Raw genomic sequence first — 24,905 nt, 5'->3', positions numbered from 1 at the left:
TTATTTCCTAAGGTAGTGAACTCAAGTCTCACATTGTTTGATTTCCTGAAGAGTGCCTATCCTGTGAACTAAGTACAGGGCATTCTATTGTGTTTGATGAAAGCACTTTGATAGAGATGATACAGCAGCATCTCAATATGTAGTTGTTGACTGAATTCACAGAATGAACAGCCAGGTGTAAAGTGTTTCTTGATTACCATTTCCTATTTTCATAGCTTTTGCTATTGCTCTGATTTAATGCATTGCTCATTGTATGTTTGGGGAGATTGCAGTGAGACTTGAAAAGACAATATTTATATCTTTGGTTCAGTGTGTGTGAGTTTCCTCATTGATGGTTTAAAAATGTGGCATTTACTTAGCTTACGGTTATACAGGTTAGTCCTCATAAATTTCCTAATCCATGAAATGAGGGAAGGTACTCTGGATTTCTTATAAACTGCAAGCTGATATAAATAACTGCTGAATTTTTTGATACACACTAATCCTTTAAGGGACAGAGGAATGAAATTGGATTTGGCAAAATATACTGTAAGTCCTTGCTGAACATCTCCATAGGTTCTTGGAAACTAGGACTTGAAGCAAAATGATGTATAATGAAGTCAATGTTATGCTAGGCTAATTGACATAAACAAGAGTTAAGTTCCTATGGCATATTTCTGGTCACAGCAGCATCACCAAACTTATAAATAAAGACCCAAGACACTTCTAATATTAAACATTGAAATAAAGGTGACCTATATATACATTTAAGAAAGATGAATAAAAACAAGTAAGATCATACTTTTCCAACCCGCTTCATTCTAGTTCACAGTCCTGAGTGGCCAGATCCTATCCGGAAGCTCAGAGAGCAGGGTGGGAACCCACTCTCCACAGAATACCCTCTCATTGCAGGGCACGCTCACATCCAAGCCCACACGCACTCAGACTGGGACAATGTAGACCTGCCCAATCACCTCACGTGCACATCTCTGGGATGTGGGAAACCAGTACCTGAAGAAAACCCTCGCTGACATGGGGAAACCATGTAAACTCCACACACACAGTGGCCCTAGCAAGAAACAATGATTTTCCCTTATCATCTTTATAACGAAAGGACATTGAACATAACAAAGTTATTCAAGGACCTGATCTATTACCTTAAGGTATCTTTGGAACTTTTCTATAATGTGTTAGATATTGGTGATGCCTCTGGGCTTATATAAGCAAACACAGAATGGTGTTTTATGTTATGTTTTCAATGGCAAAATTCAAACAAAGAAGTTAATGTAGGAACACGGGTTTCTACATTCCTTTCTGGACTTCATAGGAAAACAGCATCTTAAAAACTGGGGAGGGGAAGCAAACACCAGTGAATGTTGTGGGAAAGGGTAAAATACACTTGTAGATTCTGAGCTGGTAGCGCTGTGAGAAGCAGAATTTCCAACTGATCTTGGATCTCAGAAATGGGCAGTGATGAAGTTTCTGTGAGTGTGGGAAACTGACTCCATTGGCTGGAGCTTCTCTTTTCCCTCCTTTCCTGGCCTAGGGATGTGCTGCAAATCTGAAAGAATATTAAATTACCATGGGGGGGCAGCGAGGGGGAGAGTGGTGCTCATGGTACTAAAGAAAACGTGATTTCATTTCCCAAATGGAAAGATGAAGTAATCTGAGAGTGTATGTTCTAAAACTTTTAGCATTTTATGTTATAGAAACTAGAATGCCATGGCTGGGGAGTGTTTTAGAGCTCATGAGCCTATTCCTTTGCTTTTCTAATATTGCAGTGTGGATTTGGAAGTTGTCTCAGCATCAGAATCACCTGGGATGTTTTACACCCTGAACCAATTAAATCAAAATACATCTATGGTGAGCCCGAATATCAGTATGTTTTAAAGTTATCCAGGCGATTCTAGGGTATCAGCAAGAATGATAGATCTGTTATATTTCATTGTAATTACAGTACTTCGGAGTCTGTTTACATCTTCCTTTTCCAGTATAAGCAAGAGACAGGCAGGTACTTTGAAATCTATAGTTGAAGAGTTTGTGTGGAGCATTAAAATCTTGTTTTGGTTAATGCAGCATTAGAAAAGTAATTCTTGAGCTGCAGATCCGTTTAAAGTAACTTTAAAGTGGGGAATATGTGCCGTCTATGTATGTATTACCTTACCACTCAAAGTTTCTGTGATTCATGGAGTCAATGTTTATTTCAAAAAGTGAAAAGTAAGCATTAGCTGGTTTTCCTCAATGGTTAGACCATCAGCCCACAGACTGAAGGGTTGTGGGTTCAATTCTGGTCAAGGGCACGTACTTCGTTTGCAGGCTGGATACTCACCCTGGTGGGAGCATGTGCAACAGGCAACCAATCAATGTGTCTCTCACACATCAATGTTTCTCTAGCGCTCTCTCCCCCTCCCTTCCACTCTCTCTATAAAAATCAATGGAAAAAATATCCTCCAGTGAGGATTAACAAAACAAAAAAAAAGAAAAGTAAAATATGATATTAAATTGTGACAAAGACTAAAAGTTGAATTGTGTGCATTTTAAGAATATTGCTTATTAGTAATGTACTTAGGTATCCATAATTCTAAACTAATTATGAATATAAAATGTTACTCTAATTTCATGACAGTAATTCATTATTAGACCGCAGTTATCCACATTTGCTGATAGTGCATTTAAAGTATCAAATATAATATTCTGACATTGTCAGAAATCTTATATTCTTCATAGCCTCTTTCAAATTCTATTTTCTACAAGTCATGTTAATTATAATAAACTCATATACACCTTGGTATTTTCCACATATGCTTTAAACAAACTTTGTGTCTATTTTATTTTTATGAGAAGGAAGTAGAAGTCAATTTTTATTGTTTAGAAAAATGATATTATTTATAACCTCTCCAAGAATATATTCTCTATTAGTTATGTTTATTTTTTATAACTGGTTTGTATCAGCACACTAGCTTAAACAAACTTAAAATTTTTCTTTATTTCTTTGTTTTCATGCTCTTTGGCTAAGGAAATCCAAAGTCATTTTGACATTCAGGACATAAGCTAACAATAAAAACACATACTCATTAAAAGTATACAAATTCTATGTTAAATATTAAAGATAGCAATAATTGTAAATAATTGTAAATAATTTACAGTGCTCTTTTCTGATTTTTGGTCATTACACTGAGAAAGAAATATTGCTGGCTAAAAAACTTGAACTCGAGCCTGTCATAAAATGATGTGGATAGAAAAAAGTTGTAACATATCTCAATCTAAAAAAATTATCAAGTATTCAAATGGAGAAGATCCTCATATGTCATTGATCTTTTATTATTCCCCTTTAGCAGTTTGTAGCAAAGTTCAGAGAAATGTAATCTAATTAAAATGGATATAAAAGTGGTTCCAAACAGTCTTAGGAGTAATCTCACTAAGGAATAAAAAGAGAAGAGACCATTTTCATATTCATGAAAATTAAGCTGAGAGTGACTTGCATTTTTTATTGTCTTACTCAGAGAATGATTTGACCGAAGTTCTTTGTTTTAACTCTGGAGGACATTGAGGCTAAAATGGACTTTGATATTTTGCACTTGATGTTGCTTTGAACATATCCTTTCTATGCCTCCTGATGTGATGGCAATGACAATTCTTGCGTTATGATTTCTATCAGCTCTTAAAGAGGAAATTTTCAGTTTGGCTTTGGGAGCATACTATTTGCCCTCTCTTCTTGGAATCTGGTGTAGATGGCACTGGGTTTGGGCTGGAGACCTTGGCGTCTCTGGCCAGCATGCAGCTGTCGAAACCCCATCACTATTATTGGTGCTAATGTGCTGACCATTCAGGCCGGCTCAGCAGATGCTGGAAATAGAACTTGCTGTTATATTTCTTGAGTCTGTTATTAAAAAAAAAAAAACCACAAGTTGTTTAACTGCTATGTCATACCACTATGCCTGATCTTTGAAAAGAGGCATTTGGGATTTTCAGGGAACAGTATTCAGAGGGTGGTGTGCTTTGAAAGGGAGAGATGTAGAGAAAGTTTTATTAAGCAACTGTGCCACGCCAGGCCAGCACGACCAAGGGTGATCCCGAGTGGGGGGGTGAAAGGATTAAGGAAAGACAGACAAGAGAATGAAAGCTGGGTCTCGGTGGGACGCTGCCTCCCTGATGAGGAGACAACGACAGCGCCCACAAGCCCTGTCTTTATTTTATAGCAGATGTCATGAGGCAAAGTAGGGGCGTGATCACATTGTTTACAGCATTCTCGTGAGTTTCAACCTCACTCAACTACATGCACCCGAACTCTATCACAAGGCACGTGGGGCTACATGTTTGGACCATAGGTTCAAGCTTACCCGAGGCTTGAACCTGGCCAAAACACTGTAACCACGCCACACAAGCAACTATTTACTAACATTTACAGACATTATATGCAGTGTTGTGTATTTTACATATGCCAGTTTATTCAATCCTTATACCTACCCTTGTCAAAGAAAAATAGCACCAAATGGGTTAAATGGGTAAGGATGACTTTAGTCAAGACTATTGTAATAGGCATCAAGACTATTGCAAGAGAACAAGACTGAACTCAATTCATTTGAAACAAAAGGCAGCAGCATTGTTAGCCCTGCGGTGATAGGTGAAAAGCACATCCCTTGGGGAACAGCCACCTGTGTTTGCTGATTGGTTCTTATGGAAATCAGGCTCCTGCCCTCCCTCAGAGATGGGGAGAAGGGGCCCTGGTGCTGTCTTTCCTGATGATGGTTCCTTCCCAAAGGATGGCTCCAGGTTGAGAAAGACACTCCTGGGTTATGAAAGCGGAGAAGCTGAGAGATTTTTATCTCAAAGGGCACAGGAAAAAAATTTATAATTGAGAGTTTCTCTAAGTAAATTCCTGAGAAAAGGGTGAATTCTGTCTCGAGTTCAGTCAAGCTTGAGAGGAATGTTAAAGCTCTCGATCACCTTTAAGGTAAATATTATTCCCCTTGTTACCAAAAGACTGCAGCTTGGAGAGGTTAAGTTTACCTGCCCTTGGTCTCCCAGCTGTTAAGTGACAACATTGTGACTTGGCCGTAACTCTGGACTGTTCCAAAACCTGGGAACGTCCCAATAAGCTTCAGCTTTGTGAAACCCCCAGGCTGCAAGAGAACATTGGCTGCATAGAAGATGATTCAGTTCTTAATTATTTTCCTAAAGCTTTTATTACAGAACAGAAAGAGTTTGGCCACCAGGGAATACCAAAGCCCAACACTAGACACCAAGAATTGCAATGGAGAAATATTGGCTATTTTATTATGAAGGTGCCACGCAAGAGAATGGGAAGCTAATGTTCAAAAGCCCTAACTTTCCTAATGGCATGTAGGTTACAGATTACATAGCATAAAATCACACTCCGTATGTGTTAGGGTTCAGAGAAGTGCTGGGAGCTGATTGGTCAGAGCTAAAGTAAGGATGAAGAATCATTTCTCCTGATTTTGAAGAGAGCTCTGAGGTCTCTTTCAGCATCCCTCTGTCCAGTCTCATAGGAAAGTAGCTGGTGGTCGGTCCACATTAGGGCTCAGGAACTAAAACATAATTTAGATCAAGATGGGATCTTTAACCTGCCAGAGGCCGGGACCTTGTGACCTTTAGTCAGGTTCTAGCTACTATCTTGAGGAGAAGTGAAGACTAGGTCTATGAGTAAGGGGAATGGGGGTGGGCAAGAGAGAGAGATTTCTAAAGTTGGAATTAACATTTAAAAAACTAAATTTAACCAAATTCATAAGGATTCCAGCTCCTTTAAGGAAAGAATTATCTCTAAAAGAGTGTTGTTCACATAAAACTATTGTATGCTACATGTTCTATAGTTTTTGACAATCTTAATATTTCACTGACTTAATATTTCACAAAAAATGCAACTTTTATGCAAGAGCCATCTAATCTGCCTGCCTGTTAATGTTTCTTTTTTCTAATAATGGCTTCTTACAAGCTGCAAATGATTCTCTTAGGATCTGTGAAACAGCTTTAGGAACTTTTTATATTTCCATCTTAAATGAAAATCATTTGTTTGTAGCACATATGAGTTAAGGCACCATTGTTGATAAGAGGAAGAAGAAAAGGAAGTTAAATAAAATAACTATTAATAAAGGGAGTTTCTTTCATTAGAATCTTAAGAGAAGCCAGGTATGGAAAAGTTGTCCTGGGCCCTGAAGGATAAGGGGCCGTTCTGTTGCACAGCAGAATTAAGCTTGGCAGTTGACAAAGTATCACAAGGCTCAGATTCGTGCAGTGAGTCATAACCCATGGCCCATGAAGACTCAAATCTTCTTCCCATTGGTTACTGATCAGTGTTTAGTTTCTAAAAATGCAAGAAAGCCCTAGCCGGCTTGGTTCAGTGGATAGAGCATCAGCCTGCTGACTGAGGGGTCCCAGGTTTGATTCTGGCCAAGGGCACATGCCTGGGTTGCGGCTCGATCCCCTGTGGGGGGTGTGCAGGGGGCAGCCGATCAGTGATTCTCTGTCATCGTTGATGTTTCTAGCTCTCTCTCCTTCTCTCTTCCTCTCTGAAATCAATAAAGAAATATATTTTTAAAAAATAAAAATGGAAGAAAATATGTTTCTGTGTTCTGTGTACAGAATCAGCATTCATGAAATATTTAACATTTTTCATCTTAATATTAGTCTTGATTTTTAATTTATCAAATGACAGCTGGGTTTCTGATACCAATATAAGACATTTCTTACCTCCCAGTAAAATCTCTCCTTGAATTTTGTAACTGCCTTTCCCTCTTCCAGTGATGCATTTATTATAAGTAAAGTAGCCAATATTGTTCATTATTCCTTTCTTTTAATCTTAAGATATATGAAAGAGAGAAGATTCTGTTTAAAAAAAATTTTTTTTGATAATGAACGCATCTGAAGCTTAGAAAATTCCAACTGAGTGCTCTAGCCATGTCTACCAGTTATTTATCTCAGCTTTTTAATAGAATGGTGATTACTTGCTTTTCTTCTATCATAAGAGTCATTCTCTTTCATGATAATGCTAATGAGCTCCTGGTTGAATTTTAATTGTCAGAAGATGCTTTTTAAAGATACCTTGCATGAAATTATCTTAAATATATTTACTTGACTATGCCATTGTTCTGGTAAACCTCAGATAGGGAAAACTAAAAATGTGTTATTATTATTGGGGAACTAAAAGGGAAAGTGTATAGGAGACACCTGTGGTTTTATGAGGTGCAAGAAGGCATTGCCAAGGACTGTAAATACTAGGAGGACTATTGTGTGTTGTATTAAGCATTCTATTTCAGAAGGTGACCAGAATTAGACTATATTTACATGCACGTCTTCAGTTTTTTTTTAAATATATTTTATTGATTTTTCACAGAGAGGAAGGGTGAGAGATAGAGAGTTAGAAACATCGATGAGAGAGAGACATCGATCAGCTGCCTCCTGCACACCCCCCACTGGGGATGTGCCCGCAACCCAGGTACATGCCCTTGACCGGAATCGAACCTGGGACCTTTCAGTCCGCAGGCCGACGCTCCAAACCGGTTTCGGCCACGTCTTCAGTTTTTAAGTGTGGTAAAATAGAAAGTGGAATTAAAGAAGATACATGGGTATTATCAAACACATTTAGTTTAAATTAGCATTAAGTTATCACAGTATCCTCAGACCATTCTTAACTGATTATCTGCAACTGATGCCAATACTTGCAGTAGACTTTGGAGGAAGAATTTTATCATTGTTCAAAATATCTTTTGCATTTATATTTAGTCTTTGGCATTTCTTTTAAAAAATCCTTATCATTATATCTAATTTGTATATAATCATATCTTTTGGGAAAGAAATTATACTGAAAATAAACACTTTCTATTATTTTGTTCATGGATCATACATTGTCATTTTTTAGAGATTGGTCATATCACAGGGCATTACATTTTTCTCCCTATAGATCCCATGAATCGTGTGACACTTTTGTCCTTTTGCCTGGTTGACTCCTTGTCATTCTTCAGACCTTAGTTTAACCAGCACAATGTCACTCCTCCAAGGGGCCTTTTATAGATAACTATCTTCCTCTGCCATCTCTTAGGCTCATAATAGACTAGAAGCCCAGTGCACGAATTCATGCACCAGTTGGGTCCCTCGGCCTGGCCTGTGGGATCGGGCCAAAACTGGCTCTCTGACATCCCCTGAGGGTCCCAGATTGCAAGAGAGTGCAGGCCAGGCCAAGGGACCCCACCAGTGCACAATTGGGGGGACACGGGAGGTTGGCAAGCAGGGAGGGACCATGGGAGGACTCCAGGGCATGTCTGGCCCATCTTGCTCAGTCCCAATTGGCTGGACCCCAGTAGCAAGCTAACCTACCGGTTGGAGCATCTTCCCCCTGGTGGTCATTGCACATCATAGCAACTGGTCAACCAGTTGACTGTCTGCCCCCTAGTGGTCAGTGCACATCATAGCGAGCAGTTGAGTGGCCTTAGCATATCATTAGCTTATTACTCTTTGATTGGTTGAATGGATGACCAGACACTTAGCATATTAAGCTTTTATTATATAGGATTTATTATATAGGATGGGCTGTCTTGGTGTAACATCTCAATGTATAATTACATATCTGTGTAATTCATTATTACCAAATATATATCAAGACCCTACCACTCACCAGACACTGCTCTAAGTTTTGGGGAAACAGCAGTGGACAATTAGATGAGTTCCAGCCCCAATGGAGCCTGTATTCCGAAGGGAGGGGAGGAAGAAAAATCAACAAATACATTCTTACTGTAATTATCAACAAATACATGTATAAGTATCAATAAATCTTTTATTTTTTTTAAATATAATATATTTTATTGATTTTTTACAGAGAAGAAGGGAGAGGGATAGAGAGTTAGAAACATCGATGAGAGAGATCGATCAGCTGCCTCCTGCACGACCCCTACTGGGGATGTGCCTGCAACCAAGATACATGCCCTTGACCTGAATCGAACCCGGGACCCTTTAGTCCTCAGGCCGACGCTCTATCTACTGAGCCAAACCGGTTCGGCCAATAAATCTTTTAAAAAATTAAAAACTGACAGAGGAACAGGTCATCCTTTTACCTTGTAGAAGATTATTAGAGCAGACCACTGAAAAGATATTTAATCAGTGAATGAAATAAGAAAAGGGAGTAAGGCCAGGCACTGTCTGGGAAAGAGTATTTGAAGCAAAAGGAACAATGTGTAAAGCCCTGAAGCAGGAACCAGCTTGGGCTTTTAGGTCTAAAATGAGGCCAGATGGTTAAGCAGAGTGAGGAACTAGGAGTGGGCAGTAGTTGTGGTCAGGACAAGATCATGACTATTTGATTAATTTCACTCTTGTCTTTCAGGACTGTGATCTCCTCAAGGGTTGCACATTTGAGCAATGTGTTTTGTATTCCCAAAACAGCGCATAATCTGGCACATACCAGGTCTTCAGTAAATATTTTAAATATTTGTTGAATTAATAAAAAAATAAAAGAAAGCATGACTGAGATGCAGGGGTTAATGCCCTTCAGATGTTTGGTTAATCACAGCAGAATAAACAAAATGGACCAGAATGTTCAGGGCCCTCCAGCATTTGATGTGGCTGAAAGGATAGGAGGTATTGCAAGAAACAAGAGAGCGAAGTGAGTTTGTGCCAGGCCCTGGAGAGCTCTTGGCACCATCAGGAAGAGCTAAGATTTTATTCAGTAGACAAGTGCAAAGTTGTTGGCATAATATAATGGGATCAGACTTTAATTTGGGGGATTAGTCTGCTTGTAATGTGAGAGATGAAATAAAGGATATACTTGGAAAGAAGGGTAATATATAAAAGGTATATTAACTTGGTAGAATCTACAGTATTTCAAATATATCTATGGAATCCAGTTTTCTGCTTAGGGACCTGGTGACAGGCCATAAGAGCAGGGAGATCATTTTCTCTGAATAGGGAGCAATATTATCATTTATTGCTTGAATTGTTACTTATATGTCTGCATGAGAGATTTAAACAAGTAGGAAAAGGACTGTGTACTATATCACTGTCATCAATTTCCTTTGGTGTGATGACTTGCACATGTAATTCTTCATTAAATATTTGTTTAGGATTTTACATATCAACACATTTTTATTAGATGCACTTTATAGGCTTGAGGAAAAGGAAAAAAATCAGGACTTTGTGATTGAAATGGTATATAATTTCCTCTCAGTTTTCCTTGGGAATAAACAGATGATTACAGTGAAAACTGTTAGCAAAGAAAAATGAAAGGAGTTAACTGTTATCGTTGCCATATTGTCCATGAAACAAGATGGTATAAACATCTCTAAGTTCGTTCAAAGCAAATCTTGAAGAAGAAAAAAAGAATTAATTATCATAAAAATTGAAACCCTGATGTAGTATTCTCAGTTGTTGATGGTATGAAAAAGAGCCAAATATTTTATTTTCCTAAAGAGGGTGATTTTCATCAGCAGCCTCTATTAAAACATCACTTGATTCCCTGGACTAATCTAATATCATAATGAGCATTTAGTTCCAATTATTCTGTCTGGTTTTTAAATAAGTCCCTTCTAGTCATGCCTAATATCTCCCTTCTGGGGAATTTGTCTTGATGTCTAGGTCATTTCTCCAAAATTATGTTACTGTGTTATATTTCACATAGCTATGAAATAAAAACAAGGAGCTGTGAAATTTAAATGTCCGATATTATGTGTTTTTTAACATCATCATGTAACTAATGAGTAGATATAACATCTCTTATACCTAAAAGCACTGTATTATTTTGTCTTTCATCACATAATTAAGCAGACTATACAATACCCTGAAAATGTATTATACATATACACAATACTGGGCATTTGCCTGAAGCTTCCACTGGTCCTAGCAACCTCACTGGTTTTCAACACACATTAATTCAATAAATGTAAAGCCTGACCTAACCTGTATCAGGCACTGGAGAAACAAAACCAAATTATGACATGGTTTATGCCCTTTAGAGGTTCTTTATAAAATATATTATTTTAATATTTAACACTCATGTACTTACATTTCAAAATTGGTTGAGCATCATCTCATGTGCCAAGAGGTCACTGGTTTGATTCCTGGTTAGAACACATGCCTGGGATGCAGGCTCCATGCCCAGTAGGGGGCGGCCAGGAGGCAGCTGACCAATGTTTCTCATCTATCTTTCTGTCTCTCCCTCTTCCTTCCTCTCTCTCTTTTAATTCAATAAAAACATATTTAAAAATTTAATTTATCAAAATTGTCAATATTTTTTAAAACTAGGCGTAAAGACAGCCACTTAAGAATTTACAGCAGTTGAAAGTTTATCCTCTGGTAAAGGGTAAAAAAATAACCTTACATTTGTAACATTTTATTAATATTTTTAGTATCAGTTTATTTTATATCATCATTGATTCTCTACATATAAATATAGGTTTCAATATAGAATTTCTCATCACTTTGTTCGGGATATTACTTAATGCCTGATATAGTTTTGAGGGGAAATGTTCCTTTTAAAATCTTTCCGCTTTGATCAGACTTGTGCCTTGATGGCAGAAAGTTAAATTTAATAACTTATAATAAAAAATATCTTTAGACACTCACTGCCACGAACTCCAGCCCCAGCCTCACCTCGAGCCTGCTGGGAGCCCCCTCTCTCACTCTCATGCACCCTCACCAGCACCCTAGGTAGCCTGTGCCTTCCCTTCTTACTGTGGAATTCTCAGGCTGTAGTGACCACCTTCTCCCAGTGGACTGTGAGCTCCTTCACTGCAGGAATTATTTTTACTCTTTTCAGTGCTCTATGTCCTAAGAAAAATATGGGCAAAATTGGTGTTCAATTTTGAATGAAGGAGTGAATGAATACTATAGTCAGATGACAGAGGAACACCTGTCATCGAGGGTAGGGGTGAGCAGCGCAGCTGGAGGTGAACAGAAGGCTTAGCTGTTTAAAGGTCATGTGGGAGGGTGGGGGCACAGTAACGCCTGCACAGCTTTCCTTAATACTCTGCAATTTGTTGATTTTTTAAAAAGTTCTCTAAGAATGATAAAAGTAAACAAGTTGCAAACTGTTCAAACCCAGAATCCCACCATTCTCCCGAGTCTGGGCAAACACAAATGGCATCCCAGTGGGCGAAGGCAGCTGCCATTGTCATAACTTACTGTTTCATTCTTATGTCTTAATAGTTCTTTTGTAGTATGTTTCATAGTTAATAGTTTAATATGCTTTAATAGTTAACAATAGGTTGGGCAGGGTAGAAAATAAAGGAGTACTTGCTATTGGTTTTAGTCATTTGGGATGAAGGCTAATGGAGAGGTTATATCTGTTGCCCTTTCTGACTGACTTGCTCATTCTTTATGGGTAAGAAACATTCTGTGACAAGTTCCTATGTAACAGGGATGAATCCAGGGCTGTACATACCCAGAGGATCCCTATGAGAATCTCCATGGTAACCTACCTGGCCCTTCTAGCCACCTGGGCAGGAGCTTTGTTACCATAGTTTGTAGGAGAGCAGCAAAATGTCTTTGCCATTTTTCATATTGGTCCTCTAAACAAATTCTTCCTAATAAATAGGACAGCTGCTCATCAAACCACTAAAATCCCTCTGTAGTGCAGAACACCACTGAAGCTTCTCTTAAACTAAATCACCACATTGCCTTTATTGCTGAAGAATCAATGTCCTGTTCTGGAAATTATTCCCGTCCTTGGTTTCTAAGACTTCACTCATAACTCCTTCCATTACTTTCCTCCTTTCTTACCTGAGTTTCTGGTTTTCTTACCAAATGTATCGCAGTCCCAAGATTTAGTGCTTGCCCCCCTTTGCTTCACATATTGTATACTTTACCAGGCTAATCGCTTGCAAGTCCATGGCTTCAAGTTCATTTATAAGCTGAGGGTTCCCAAATTGTCGTCCTCAGAAGAAAACTCTTAAACATTCCAAATGTGTGTTCACCTTCCTATGATGTAGCCACAGGTGCAACATAATCCCAAAATGTCCAAGACAGAATTCAGTCTCCTCTCCAAAACCTCTGCTATGATTTTTCTTTGAAACCTCTCACCCACACCACCCTGCAGACACCCCTTTGAATAAGGCATGAGAATACCGCTAAAACACTTTGAATAGTTCCTTTATATGTAAAATGAGCATGTTTGCCTTGAAGAATTGCTGTGAAGATATATAGATTTCACAACTGCTGCTTGTAAAAAATAATCGTTAATATATTTTATGTATTTAAACAAATTTAAGATTTCAGAAGTCAATTCATGTTAAAATATGGAGACACAGAAAAGAATAAGTTGACTAGTAGAGTCTTCCATAACTTTATTTTCAATAATCATTAAGGAAACTTTAAATACATAATATGATAATATGGAGGAAGTATCTTAAAGATTAGACAAACAAGTAATAATAGTATAGAAAAACACTGAAAATAACCTACATGTCAAAAACACAAGTTTGATTGAGTAAACTATGGAATGTCTATTCAATGTCGTATTCGGCATTATTAAAAGTGGTGGGTCAGTGTTTATAATTAAACATTATCACAAAGAAATTATGATATAAAATTACAATATTGTTTGGGTAAATTATGCAGCAAAGAGGATTACATTAAAATAAATTTTAAAATATATATTATAACTATACATGGAAGCTGAGCTAACTTTTTAAAATACTGTTTATTGTCGTTTTCTTTTATAGTTTAGGAAATCAAATCAAGCTGGTAAAGCAGCAGTCTCTGATCTAAAGAAAAAAAAAGTGTAAATATTTAAACAATATTTTGACATAGTAACAATAAAAACCTTGATTTTCCCCCAAAATGACTTTTTTTACACAGGAGCCTGGAAGGATTTTGCATATCTAAAAAAATGAGACACAAAAAAATAGCAAATGATTTTCCTTTCCTCATTGTCCAGTGAGGAGGCAGTTTTTAAGTTAAAATGTAATGAAACAATTAGGAAGTGATCTTAAGGGGATATTTTTCGACTGGTGGCAAGTAATATTAAGTTCCCATGGGAGCTCCTTATTTAAGCGATAAATAAAAGGGGATACTTTGAAATCAACTATGACCTTGAGCTTTGCTGGTTTTGTTTTCTCTTGGGAACTCGTGTTGACAGGTTTAAGAAGAGCATTTATTCAGACTCTACAGGAAAACGCTTTATCTGTCTGTCAAACTGAATGGTGTGTTTTTCCACATCTGGGCAGCAGTAACCTGCAGTGCAGGTGCGCAAGTGTCTTATTTTTAACACTGTTTACTCTATTTCTTCTCACTATATTCCTGTAGCAACCATATATTACTATTAAATCATTTGTTGGTGATTACCTTTGAAGCCCACATCTATTATTTGAGAATCTGATTGCAAAGCTATAAGCATTTTCAGAATGAATAACTGAAGCTTTAATTTGGTGCTTATATAGCAAAGAATGCCTTAATAGCATGTGTTTAGTACACCACTTATGCTTTTCCTCTGTGTCCTCTAAGCCATTTCATTCTACAGATGCTACAGGAGCCTATTCTCTCCTATTGCTGAAATCAGAGGGGCTCTAGTAGCATATTTTGCAGATTCGCTGCTCATGCTTAAATCCTTTTGAATGCTGAAGTGATACAATGTAAAACATCCTTTAAACTTCTTAGAAGTTAGAGAGATCCATCCAGGAAGGAGAGATTTGAATTGGTGGGCCCTTTATTTTTTATAGCTCCAGAAAGCCAATGTAATTGTGAACATGGATGGTTTCTGAATTTGGACATTTCTGGATTTGCATTCAGATTCTGATGGTCTCCAGCTATGTGACCATAGGTACATTTGTAAATCTCTCTGAGCCCTTGCTCCTCATCTACCAACATGGCAGAATAGTACTTATTTCTTGAAATAATTTTGAGAATTAAAGTGAAGTGGACATATGAAAGTATCTAGCACTGTGCATATAACCTTTATAAGAGTCTCATATCTATTTGTTTATTGTCTGTCTCTCCTCCACAAAAGTATAAGCTCCATGAGAGCAAGTATCTTTTGTGTTCACACATGGATGTTTGACTGAATAAATTAATGAATAAAAAGACTTATCCGAATGGATCATGTCCACAAGAAGCATAAATATAAATCAAAATAAATGGAAGTAAGTAGTAGCAAGCAGTATAATTAGATATAATTTTGATAGGCTGCCCTCATGGAAGAAATTAGCAAAATAATATGAATAGAAAATTCAAATTTCTATGCGAAATGCTCTGCCAGAGAAGCACAATACTTTAGTAGGATGTTTATATAAAACATGCTTTCTTTATTATGAGTTGTTAGATACCTTTATAAAATTTGTAACGCTGAAATATGAGTATTTAGCTGGTATCCCAAAGTTGCATGTGTCTAAATATGTATTATCAAGGCTTATGTTGCTATCAAAAGGCAAGGCTGGCCCAGCCGGTGTGGCTCAATTGGTTGAGCTTCGTCCCATACATCAGGAGGTCACCAGTTCAATTCATGGTCAGGGCACATGCCTGGGTTCCGGCTCCATCCCCAGTAGGGAGAGTCATTCGATGATTCTCATCATTGATGTTTCTATCCCTCTTTCCCTCTCCCTTACTCTCTCTGAAATCCATAAAAACATATTTTAAATATTTTAAAAAATTTTAAAGGCAAGGTTGAAATTGCAGATCATGAGCCCTATACAGTTATAGAAGAGAGTGAGTTACATTTCTTTGCCCAACACAACTCTGAGAGCAAGATAAAAAAAAATGCAGTTGTCATGTCTGAGCTGTATATATAAAAATCAACTTCTTAGAACAGTAAATTGAAGCACAAAATTGGGACCAAAAGTAAGTAACAACTGAGAACCTATTGAGATTGTCTCACCAAATTGGCATATTTTATATTGTACAGATGACATCAACCCATAAGTTTAAGCCTATCAATGGAAGACTTTCTAAGACATATTTTCTGTATTCTGTTTTTGCCATAGTTGTTTCTTTGTCTCTCTTTTCATGAAGAAAAGAATTATTATAAGTTGATAATTTAATAACATGTTTAACATATGTTTAAAGATAACATGGATGTTTCATGTTTTCAACTTTCTAGAAATCTTGCAATTTCTATCAGTTTTGAGGAAGCAGTATTCTGCAAGTGATTTTTCAGTAAACCTCATATAAATTCCTATAAAAACTAAAAGATATTTTAAAACTTACCCTAGCAAATTTGGCTTAGTGGATAGAGCATCGGCCTGGGGACTGACGGGTCTTGGGTTTAATTCTGGTCAAGGGCACATGCCCAGGTTGCAGGCTCAACCCCCAATAGGGGGCGTGCAAGAGGCAGCTGATCAATGATTCTCTCTCATCATTGATGTTTCTCTCTCTCTCCCTTCCTCTCTGAAAGCAATAAAAATATATTTTAAAATAAAATCTATGTAGCAAGTGAATAAAATTGGAAATGGGGGGGACTCTTGATTAACTAAATTGTTTTATGGTAAAATACATGCTCAATCAAATGGCCATATTATAATTTATAGGATTCTAGAATAATATTCAGTACTTGAAGTTTTGGTTTATTGAATGATAGCCTATTGACTAGTGATTATTACTCTCAAAATAATGGCTATATCATTGAATACTTTGGGGGCATAGATCTCCATTTTTTTAATTGAATATGCTGTGTCCATTTGATCATGAGCAGAAACTGTGCCTTGATACATTTTCTTTCTCTTCTCTTGTGAGAAGAGAAATAGTGGTCTATTCCGGGTATATTATGTAGTCATATGCAATTTGTCAAGTTTCGCCACTGTAAAGTTACAATTTTTCTCCTTGGAATTAATAACACTTCAAATTTACCTGATTTGCTATTTATGGCTTTTGTATTTTGTGCCCTGATTAAAAAGACCACTTTCATTTGAAGATTATAAATGAGTTAAGAGAGACCGTCTTCTGGAACTTTTTATGCTCATATTATTACATTAGACATTTTTATTGGAAAAGACCCAACGTTTCCTACTAATTCCACAGGTGGACAGCAAAATACTGTCTCGTCTGCCAGCCCCACGGGTCCTCTGAGGGCGGCGGGGTGGCTCCTGCACTGTGCCCTGGAGGAGGGCTGTTCCAGGCCAACCACTTGCACCAGGCGCCATCCGCCATCCTCACTTGGAAACGCCGGGAGTGTCCGCACCAGGTGTTGTGCGGTTTAATAGTTCAGGTGTGACTTCTGTCTTTAAGAAGTTTTAAGGCCACCTGTGTTTTGTGTTTCCAGTGCTGATGTGAAGTCCAACCGCAGGCCCCCTGCCCACCAAGAGAAGGCGCTCCGACCATGGGTGAGAGGCCGTGTGGTATCCCCCGTGGGCACCACAGAGTTGACAGTAAAGTAGGAAAGCTCTCCCGGCCGCCGGTTCTGGATGCCCTTTTCCCTCATGGTTTTCTGTGGCATAGCCACGCTCAGGCGATGACGACGCTCTTGCTGACCCACTTCAGTTCCGGCTGCTTCAACTGGTCGCTTTGTGGGCTGGGAAGCCTGGGAAGCCGAAGCTGGTGCGTGTGTCGCCAGCAGGTGCAGAGGACTTGGCTGCGTTCTTCCCCGGGCTGTGCACTGCGGGCATTGGCACCATGTGAGTCCTGTTTGCATTACAGTTTTCATTGGTGGCTGGTGCTGACCGAGAGGTGCCTGTTGCATGACGCTGACTGTCTGGACAGGGGTGGGCTGTGCCATCTGAACCCAGGATGGCCTGGATCATCGCAGGAATAGGTTCCACTTTCACTTGTCGGTGATCTTCATTCTTCTGGCTCTGACCTGGGCCTGCCCGGTGACAGTGCACGGGTTCGCCGAGGCCAGTCCCGCCACACTAGTGACGGAATCTGCTGGATCTGGTGGACGACATGATCCCACTGCACGACAGGCTGCTGGGAGGTTGAGGTCAGGGGGCAGCGACAGTGTGGGTGATGGGCTTGATCTTCAGGGGCAGCTGCCTCCGCACATCGACTAAAAGGTGCACTCAGCAAACCGCGACTCTGCCACGACAGCCAGTGCGCTGGGAGGCACCAGGCTCAGGCTCCAGGGAACCTGCGAACCTTCCCTGGGCAGGCTCTCAGGAGGTCTGGGCACCACTGCAGTGATAAGAGGCTGGTCACCTGAGCGGTCTCAGGGGGTTCTAAAGCAAGGCACGCCCATAGGCCATCTTTTCCCGAAAGCCTGCTCTGTTCATTTGCTTTCTGAGGCAGAATCTATCCTCCAGAATGAGCCCCGGCCTGGTTCTTCCTGGAAACGTGGTACTTGGATGAAATAACGATTCAGAGAGAGATTGTGGTGAATTGAATCCCGCCAACCCTCCTCCACAGTCCTGTACTGCGGATAATTGTTAGTGATGTGAGTATAAATTCCATTTAGGGCAGTGGTCTCAACTTGGCTACCCATAACTAATGGACATAAGACACTGGGGGGTAAGGGAGGGCAGGGGCTTGTCAAGGGTGGGGGGGGGAAAAAAGGACACTTATGTAATACCCTTTGTAATACTTTTAGCGAAAAAAATAAATAAATAAAAATTTAAAAAAAAAAAAAAAGATTCCTAGGTGATTCTAATGTGCAGCCAAGGTTGAGAACCACTGATTTAGGGTGGGCTGTTTATCAGGAGTCATTGTAATTGCTTACACAATTAAGTGTGTATAGGAATAAGGTGGCTTTGAGTCATCCTTTCGGCTGTCTCCACCTGAAGCTTCCTTTCATTTTCTGACTGCAAGTTGCAATCATTAATGTCAGGTGCTATCACACGGCCATTTTGCACTGAAGACCCTGCTCCCCAGGGGCTGGATGGGCAGGAGTTTGCAAGCACTGATGGTTCCCGTGGGGGAGGGCAGGGGGCTGATGAGGTGGGCCATGGTGTCTGGAATGCTGATAGTCAGGGGCGAGATGTGGGCCTGCACAGCTTCACCCAGGATTCGGGCACCTCCTGCCTCTCCCTCTTCTCCATGGATGGCAGTGAACTTTTTCTTGATGTTCGTGCCAGGAGCATGAAAATCTCCAGATGGCACTATGAGAGGAAGCTGGAGTGGGCCAGGCTGTCCAAGCCTTGCGAGGAGTGGCGGCCAGTGGACACCGAGCGCTTCTTCATCAGGTACTGGAACGCTCTGGCCTGCCGCTGCCTGGGGCCTGCATGGGTCAGTGCCTCCAAGGAGCTGAGGCCCAGCCAGGCTGCTGGCCATGAGAAATAGTGGCGGCCAGATTTTAAGATTTAACATCATTCTATTACTTTTAATAATTTGTATTTAGCTTTGTTCATTCTTTTCTAAAAGTAGTTGTTCTTCTGTTAAATTATATTACTTTTTGGTTCCTTTGCACCATTTCCATATAGTGTTCAGTACAGAAATATGTTGATGAACATGGTTTTCCCCTGACCCAGGCAACCACAACTATGATTGACGCTGGCGTGAAGGTAGTGCTAGTGAGGCACATGCGGTCTGCTCCAAGCCCTAGTCCTGTTCAGGTTAGGTTTGATTTGAACCGGGGAATAGCTCTCCTCTGAAGTTATAATTGACTTTCTGTAATGCACCCTCCAGGCTCTGAGGCAAATAAGAAATTTGGAGTCACAACAGGCATTCAGTAATACTGTTTGGTGAGGAGTATCAAAATAGGACTTCTTGAGCCAACTGGGAGCCAAGTCTAGAACCTCCCAATTTTGTTGACTGTTTTTCCTTAACTCCTTACTACTTACCTGTGAATAATTTCTTTCAAATGAAACAATGGATTAGTGGTTTGCAACCTTCATTATGTATTAGAGTCACCTGGGATTTAACAAAAAACACAAAAAAACAAAAAACAATAGCTGTCCAGGTCCTAGTGCCAGAAATTTGGTTTCAATTTGTCTGGAGTGGGACTCTGATAGTAATAGTTTTCAAAAGCTCCTGGAGGTGCTTAATTTGCAGCCAGAGGTGAAAGCCATTGTAAAAGAGAATAAATCAAAACCCGTATTCAGGAGTGACGGTAAGAGAATACTGGCTTAACACTACTACAATTCAGGATAAATGAAAGTAAATTATTTCCATTTCACTTGGAGCCACAGGAAAAATTATTTTGAGTTAAACTATTGTCCAGTGTAGCTATTGAATAAATGCACATTTCTTCTGGGGAATAAAAATAATCTTTTCTTTGAAATTTGGTTGAAAACTATTAAAATCTTACCTTTACAGTCAGCTCGATTTGAAGTAATTTACTCTATCAGTAATTTACTCTTCATTGACTCTTGAAGAGAAAGCTTGCTTTCAGATTTACTTGAAATTTGCAATCGTTATGGAGAAAAAGAGTTCAAAGTTAACTATATATTGAAAATCCCAAATATTTTTTTTAAAATCCAAAACACATACTGATTTATGCTCACAGATTGGCCATATGTGTGGCTCTAGGGAGATGTCTATAGTTTAAATTTACCACTTAACCTAATGTGTTACTTGGAAGGCTATCTTAGGCATGCTCTATGCATTCAAATTTTTTAATTAATCTGATTGGTAAATTAAGTATTCCAGCCTTTTTCTCTGTTGAGAACCAATGCCACTTAGTAGACTATAGCAAAATATGTAAACTGAAAATTTAGTCAGATTCAATCTCATATGGATAGCTTTATCTCTTAGGAAATACTCCAGTCCTGGTAGACCTGATCAGATGAATGATTCTCAAAATGTTGTAAGATGGGGAGAGGAGCAGTATCACAAGTTATCTACGAAAGCTGCCCTATTGGCCACCCATACCCACAATAGATGCCTGTAGATACACAATCTGATATTAAATTGATAGGTATTACTTAGGCAAGAAATAGAGCAACAGGTACAGATAGAATCAGGTGCTTCTTGGAATCCAGGAATTTATTCTGTTTTACAAAAAGGAAGGAAATAAGGAAAAAAGGGAGGAAAGAAAGATGGAAGGAATCATTTAGTTTATCAAACATTCCTAAAATGATATTTGTAATTCATGTTCCTCCATGGATAATTAGGACTTACAAAAATATAGATATTATATGTATATTCAGTTTCAAGAAATGAAAAAAAATCTATATTTTATACTATCTATTTACCACATTCTAAGAATTACTTTTATAGAAATATAAAAATTTTAAAAAAATTAAATTTAAAAAAATTCTCATCAGTTGCTATCATATGTTTTCAGTATTTTATGCAATAATTCAAAAATGAAAATGATCACCACACTATTAAATTTCTATGTGGGATAAACTTGGTAAATATGTTATCAGATGAGTAAGCTTTTAGAATAGAGGGAATCATCAAATGCCAATCAATAATGTTTGCCCTAAGAAAGCAACATGTTTAAATAGAAAAATATGTTGTTTCTTTCACATTTTTTATCAATGATGTAAGTTTTATATGTTCAGACTGGAGTGAAGCTGACACTTTTAAAATAGCCAAGATTGAATAATATTAACTTCCTTGGGTCAAATACTGGTGATTCTCTCCCAGGAAGATATTTGTCTTAGTTTTGAAAAACTAATGCTGAAGTATCAGATATTTCCCTTACAGCATTTTTCCTTCCATGTAAAATTCATTCTTTCATGCATTCATTCACTGTCCTAACATTTTATGTGTGTCTGTACATACCAGAAATTGTAGTAGTGAGCTAAAAACTGTCAATGTGGTGAATACAGAATAGTGAGAGAAATAAAGACACAAACATTTAATTCAAAACTTTAATAATGCTATGAGAGAAGAATATAAGTTATTATGAAAATTTGGAAGACATCTAAGGTGGTAATCTAGACAAGTTTATATGAGGAAGTGATATTTGAGCTCAGAATTAAAGAGGCATTTATTTAAAAGTTAGCATGTCACTCAGATAAATGCGATGTGATAAATGTTTGAAGTAGAAGGGAACATGCATGAGGCTGGTGGGCCGAGAGCAGGGAAAGAAGTACTAATGACTATGAGAGAATGTGCAGCAATATGGAAATGCCAGAAGGAAAACTTACTTTTATTAAAGGGAAATGATAGAAATGGAACCAGAGAGTGTCATTTTGTTGTCAGCATTGCATAAATTTTATTTTATAACTTTCAGCTTAAATAATTTTTATTTATCCTTATTTTTATAAGTCTCATATTTCTGTTGTGTTTGCCAAGTGGCAGTAGTATGCCAAAGCCTAAGCCACATGGATTAAGTAGTAAGATTTAACTATAGATACATGTAACAACATTTTTCTCTTTGAAAACATTTAGGATACATTTTTTCTATGCATTATAGCTAAATCATTGTTAAATGAATTTTCACAGAAAATATTAGAAAATTACTAAATATTTAAATTTGAAATTTCATGATTGTCATAATATAAAGAATTTATATTGCCATAATATAAAGAATTCTATTTTACCATTAAAACATACTTTTATTTTTACATATTACATGACATCTTGTTTCTAGTACTTGGAAAACAAGTGTTCTAAGAGTTTGTATTAGTTTGTGATTTAGTTTTGAAAATCTCTTTCCGCACTCCTTCATCATAATGCTAAAACTGAAAACACACCCTGTGATATCTATCTTTTATAATTTATAGTCTCCAGGATTAACAATTTTTTCAACCAATTATGAAATTACTGAAGAAAAACCAATGTTTGGAAGACTTTAAAAAAAAATCCTCACTAATTGATTTTAGGAAGAGAACAAGGGAGAGGGAGAGAGAGAGACAAACATCAGTGTGAGAGAGGAACACCCATCAGTTGCACCCTGTACACGCCCCAATCATGGATCAAACCGGCAACCAGGTATGTGCCCTAACCAGGAATCCAACTCCCAGCCTTTCAGTGTATAGGAGGACTGAGCCGCATTGGCCAGGGCGAAAAACCAATGTTTGGAATTACAGAGTTTGAAAGGCAAAATCCTGAGGCTTTTTTTAAATTCTATTTATATTTTTCTATACAGTTTATTGAATGGTGCACTCTCCTACTAAGGTATTTTTGGTTTTCAACTTTAGGTCTGGAAAGTTTCATGAAGGATTAATGAACACATTCACTGGACACTTTCTTTTAAATCATCACGGTGCTAAGTGGTGGAAAAGAAGTATCATATATCATGATTTCTCCCCTCCATTAATTTACAATCTAACTAGGAAAGTACACTTAAAGATTTCAGGATTACAGATCATTAAAGGCCAACTGAAATATGAGTGAAGTCCTGAGGTACAGAGTTGAGAATCAGCAGGGAGAGTGTGGGCATGGGACCACTGCCCTGACTAAAGGAAGATGCATATTGAAAAGCCTTATGAAATAAGGTTGGTCAGAGAAGGGTCAGATTATAAGAAAGTGAAGATGCTATTTGGGACCTGCAGAGTGTGGTGTTAGGCAGATTAGAGATTTTAGACAAGGCTGACTGACAGGAAAGTGAGATAGGAAGAGAATCAGTTTCAGAAATGAAAGGCATAGTATATGCCAGGGCTGACAAGTATATAGAAAGCAGTGGTAGCCCATTATATACTACTAGAGGCCCGGTGCCGGTGCACAAAAATTCGTGCACTGGGGGGGGGGGGGGGTCCCTCGGCCCAGCCTGCCCCATCTCACAGTTCAGGAGCCCTCAGGGAATATCCTACTGATGGCTTAGGCCTGCTCCTAAGCTGCAGTCTGGCCTCCCTCTGCGGGAGGTGACCTAGCTGATCAGGGGAAGGCACCGCCTGCATCACCCTGCTGCCGCTGCCACTGCCAGCTGTGGCAACGGTGAGGCCTGAGCCCCGGGCCTTGCAGCTGCTGTGGCTTTGTCTGGATGGATTTCCAGAAGACTTCTGCCCTAATTAGCATATTACCCTTTTATTAGTATAGATAGCAGCTAAGAGATATGCTCACATCTGAGCTTTGAAAGGACGCTTTTTGTAGTATTTATTAATTTAGGGTCTAAAATTGGACTATCTGAGTTTAAATTCTGACTCCAGCACTTATTAGCTGTGTGATATTAGACAAGCCCTATTTAAACTCTGTCTTTGTATTAATCAGTTACTCTGTGTAAACAATTACAACAATGCCTGGAATATAATAAAGCCTATATAAATAGTACCTACTATTTCTTAAGCTAGCAGCAGTGTCTAAGTAAATAGATATAAATGTATTTAAGGAAGAACAAAAGCAGATGTAATACTGCATCTTTTATTTAAGGGGAGTGATAGTAATGGAATCAGAGAGTGGGAAAAAGAAAACATCACTATCTAAAGTAATAACCTTGAGTTTAAATATTGTGGGTGATAGCAATCACATGATTTGACAACTAAATTTTGCTCCAGTTTAGTAACATGGACAAATGACTTCCATGTGCACTTTACCCATAAAAGATGTGGAACTAGTTTTTAAAGTTTCTCCTAGTTCTTCTTTTTGAGGTTTGTTGATGATGGGAACTCATAAGAGTACTTATCACCTAGGCTTAAAAAATTCTATTCTCTGAGTATCGAGGAAACATCGCAATGACAGATTCTGGGGAATTGGTAAATATTGGAAGCGTTAAAATGGACAGTGTTATTCTTGCAAGCTAATGGAAGGTGGAATCCACAAACTCATCGGTATGCTTGAGATCACTTGCATCAAAGGTATAAGAAATATTATAAAATGGATGATTTATGGAATTAAAAAAAAATAGAAAAGGAAGCAGTGATCACGAGAGCCTAGAAAAAGCTAAAAAAAAAATCATGTCTATTTCAGCTCTTTTCTTGGGCACTGTCAGGGGGATACAGACTCAGGCATTTTTACAAAGTTTCTCCAAATTCTTTGTAGAAAAAGTATAGAAAGGTTACATGGACTACTAAGTGGATCAGTAACTGGTTGAAATTGTTTGAAGTTACTTTCAAATATTTGATATGGAAAAGTGAGAATTATTGATTCAAAGAGCTCTGTGGGATGGAATTCAAAGTGGAAGTTGAAAGCCATATGGTGGAAAAATTGCTGAATTAAGAGAAATATGTTTAACAGAATTGTCTAACAATGATGTAGGTAACTTTAGGGGGTCATGGGTTCCCAGTACTGATTATGTT

At 38.3% G+C, this 24,905-nt stretch overlaps 1 protein-coding gene and 1 pseudogene across 4 annotated transcripts in view; one reads left to right on the top strand and one right to left on the bottom strand.

Moving 5' to 3' along the window:
* Window positions 1–24,905, top strand: part of PRR16 (proline rich 16) — a 230,346-nt gene that overhangs the window by 171,286 nt on the left and 34,155 nt on the right. The window lies entirely within an intron of this gene.
* Window positions 17,129–24,905, bottom strand: part of LOC102430046 — a 44,603-nt pseudogene continuing 36,826 nt past the window's right edge.

The sequence above is a fragment of the Myotis lucifugus genome, unplaced genomic scaffold (assembly GCF_000147115.1).
Source record: "Myotis lucifugus unplaced genomic scaffold, Myoluc2.0 scaffold_0, whole genome shotgun sequence".
Lineage (NCBI taxonomy): Eukaryota > Metazoa > Chordata > Mammalia > Chiroptera > Vespertilionidae > Myotis > Myotis lucifugus.
This window is presented reverse-complemented; position numbering and strand designations above follow the sequence as displayed.